Source organism: Cynoglossus semilaevis, chromosome 5 (assembly GCF_000523025.1).
Source record: "Cynoglossus semilaevis isolate Cse_v1.0 chromosome 5, Cse_v1.0, whole genome shotgun sequence".
NCBI lineage: Eukaryota > Metazoa > Chordata > Actinopteri > Pleuronectiformes > Cynoglossidae > Cynoglossus > Cynoglossus semilaevis.
Window position 1 is genome coordinate 19,080,519 of NC_024311.1, and position 3,692 is coordinate 19,084,210.

The following is a 3,692-nucleotide window of genomic DNA, read 5'->3' on the forward strand; positions in this document are numbered from 1 at the left end:
CTGAGCCTCTATGTAATAACACAACATCAGGTTTCCTGCCCTACGGTGGAGCAGTGGGGGGTGGGGGGAGGTGCAGGGGTCTGTAACCTATGGCTGCTGAGCCTCTATGTAATAACACAACATAAGGTTTAATATTAATAACAACAACAAGGTGTTGATGTGACTGTAGTATTTTTCACACTAAATGCTGAAGGTGAAAGGTTTATTTCCTTCTTGTATAAATGTGTGTCTTGAATTCATTTTTCCGTAGTATGACAGTAAATTCTCAGCTTTCATTTTGTACAGTATTAGTCAGTATTATTACTGCAGTACTTACAGTCCATACACTGAGCCACTGACCTCTTTATGATCATTATTATGATCATAATAATGATCATAATAATGATCATTATTTGCTGATTAAACAATCTGACCTCTCACAGTGGTGGTCAGGTGACCAGGACTAGTTGTTACAACAGACCAATGAAAACTCTTCTTTGTGAAGTTTTAAAGAAAGTCGTACAGAAATGAATGTCATGATTTATACCTGAAGACTGCAGTATACATGTAGTATTACTGTAGTCCTGGTGCAGTAGAACGTCAGAAGTACTTCATAAATAGTACGTCATCTGTGAATTGTTTTCTGGACCCTGGTTCCAGCTGTGCTGACCAGTCCACTCAGTCCACGGCTCTACTGTCAGGGTCAGATCAGTGAATGACGTCACGTAAAATCCATGTCCGACTCAGAGGTTAGACAGGGTCAGGCTACACTTCCAATCAGTATAATCCTAAAATGGACTCCAAGCAGCACAGTGTAAGTAATCCTGACTGCCAGGACTATTTTCAGTGTGAGTCCCAGTTAAGTGATCAACCACATTTTTTTTACATCTAAAAAATGAACTACAAACAACATTAAATCCCTAATTTCGCACCAACAGAAAAAAAAAACTACAGCCAACTAGCTAAATGCTAAGCTAAGCCCTTACTTCCCTTTTATTCCATGCTCTTACCAACAGCTCTGCTGACACTGAGCTGCGCTACTGCCCCCTTCAGGATCTCTGTCTCTGCCCATTATTTCCACTCACAGAAGCCTGACAAAACACAGAAATATCACTGTGATAAAAACACGCTGACATATATCTCTCCTGTGACAGGCTGGATTCCCTCTCAAAAAATAAAGTTCTGAATGTGATAAAAGTGGAGGTAAAATACTGAGTCTGAATACTGTAACTGTAACAGGTGAGAACCTGTGCCTCTGAGGTCGACTCTCCAACGTGAGCCCTCATCACAGGGCCCTCATCACAGGGCCCTCATCCCAGGTCCCTCATCACAGGGCCCTCATCACAGGTCCCTCATCACAGGTCCCTCATCACAGGTCCCTCATCACAGGTCCCTCATCACAGGTCCCTCATCACAGGGCCCTCATCACAGGGCCCTCATCACAGGGCCCTCATCACTGTTCTTGGTTGGGGGGGGGGTTTCTTTGTTCATCACTGCAGCCCAAACACTTCCTCCACCAAACTGAAGGAGATTCAAGGAGATGAGAAGTGATGTAACGTCTTGTGACATCCACTCCTCGACGGCACGACCCAGGGTATGTGGCAGAGACATGAGCATCTCCACGTACCCCCCCCCCCCGCTCTCTCTCTCTCTCTCTCTCTCTCTCTCTCTCTCTCAGTACACACAGATACAGTAACTCTGCAGCGTTGTACTGCAGCTACAACAGTAATACATCTGTGTCGTTTGTATTACCCAGAAAAGAGAAAGTGAACACAAAGCTACATCATTAAAGTATCGTGTTCTTTATTACCACGGGGCAGAAACGTCTGTGCTGATGCAGCAGACTGGGATCTGACCCGAGCACAGCGCCACCTGTCACAGGAAAATTAACCCCAGGTGAACAATGTGGTGTCAACTTATACGTTCAACAGCAGGTTTCCTCCCCGTCAGGGTGTTGTACTGCCTGTGTATTTCTGTGTACTACTGAATGATACTACAACAACTCTGTATCATTTCTTAGAAAGAAATAGTTTGGTGAAAATGCTGCAGTGTGAACTGAGCAGGAGCTGATGGATGGTTGTAAACTGAAACCAAACACCAGTATTGACCAGATGGATCCACAGTCCAGTGATACCTCCTCCTGGATCAATGTCTGACCCTTGACCTAGTATCTGACTTTCAGCTTGACTTTGATGGGAATCCCATCTATGAACATGGTTCACTAATGTGAAAGCCTTCTAACTCTATACGACGTTTACTTCAAGTAAGTGAACTACAACCCTGGGCTCAGCAGGACAGTTAAATAATAATAAAATAAAAAACTAAATAACGAGATCTATGATTTTAGTACAAAAAGAACCAACAGATAAAGCTCTTCAAATGTGCTTGATAACAGATCAAATCAGAAACGTGTTTCTGTCTCAGCAGCTGAAGTCTCACATCTGCAGCCTCTTCTCACTCACGTCTTCACAGATCATACGCTTCAGCCAATCAATGAGCGGCGGAAACGACTGCTCCTCGTTCACTACTGTATCAATAGTAGCTGAAACCAAACACAAAGACCTGTCAGCCTGTCCTCCCAACCACCAGGAGACCGGGGAGGAAATCTCAGCGTGAAGGATTTACAGCTTTAGCTTCATTCAAACAGGAGGATTCTGTCAAAGCCTCAAACACAGACTGTAGCTCCGTCAGCAAACGATTGGAAACGGCGCGCTGTGGGATTTGTAGTGCGAGGAATGAGAGGATATCTGTGAGCATGTTCCCACTTTGGCATGGGTTCCAGAAATGTAAATTAAGGTCATTAACGCTAGCACAAAGACATTAGCACATTAGCATAATCACATTGTTGTCGTCTGTACTGTAGATGTAAACTGGTTCACAGGTTGGTTACATTCTTTTATCCTCACTTCTATACTAAACAAACAGAGTTCTGGAGTTACTGTTCGACCACTTCAACAGAGTCAGTAAATAAGACACAGATTTAAACGTTTGTTAGTGAAGGCCCGTCTCCTCCTCCTGTTCAACTACTCCTACTTCAACTACTGTAGTCATTTAGGGACAGAGTACAGTCACATGGGACTATTTCTTTTTTCTGTTCATTTTATTGTGTTTTATTGCAGTTTTCAGGACAACAAAGTGGCGTTTTACATTTTTAAATTTGAATTTAAACTTCAGGTGAAGTCAGTTACATGTTCTAACCAGCTGAACTCTAACCAGCTGAACTCTAACCAGTTCATGTTTGTTTTTTTACAACTATCATTTCAAACTGGGCCAAAGTTACTGTAGTTACTGTCGTTTGTTCTCTTCATGACTGACTGTGTCGTGTTCTCACCTTCTGTGTCGACTACACACCGTCACCTCGAGCCTTGGACGCAGAAACTGCCAAACTATTGGCGGCGCAGTTCAACTCTTTTTATGGCCACTTCCTGTCGGAATGTACCATCTGTCGGATGAAGAACAGGGGGAACGTGGAGAGACGTCATTTCCAAACATTTCTTATGGTAGAATCTGTTGTCAAATAAAGGACAAGAAATATTATGGACAGAAAGGAGTCTGAAAAAAATATTCACTGTATAATTTGGACATTTTACATTTGCCTCATGATTTTCTGTCATCATTTCAGAGTAAATATCATTTTATTGACTTAAACTATAGTTAATGTTAAGACTTCCAGTTGCAAAACTGCATCCAGAAAAAACAGGATGATTTTTTTC

General features: G+C 42.6%; 1 protein-coding gene across 5 annotated transcripts in view; it reads right to left on the bottom strand.

The window, feature by feature from the left end:
- The window catches only part of unc13c (unc-13 homolog C (C. elegans)), a 100,176-nt gene extending 96,788 nt beyond the window's left edge, over positions 1-3,388 (bottom strand). For 3 of the 5 annotated variants that reach the window (XM_025055423.1, XM_025055425.1, XM_025055426.1), the window contains exon 1: positions 3,311-3,388. The gene's annotated coding sequence lies outside the window, so the exon portion shown is untranslated. The remainder of the gene's footprint in view (positions 1-3,310) is intronic. The other 2 variants (XM_025055427.1, XM_025055424.1) reach the window with 2 other exon arrangements.
- Between the last annotated feature and the right edge of the window lie 304 nt (positions 3,389-3,692).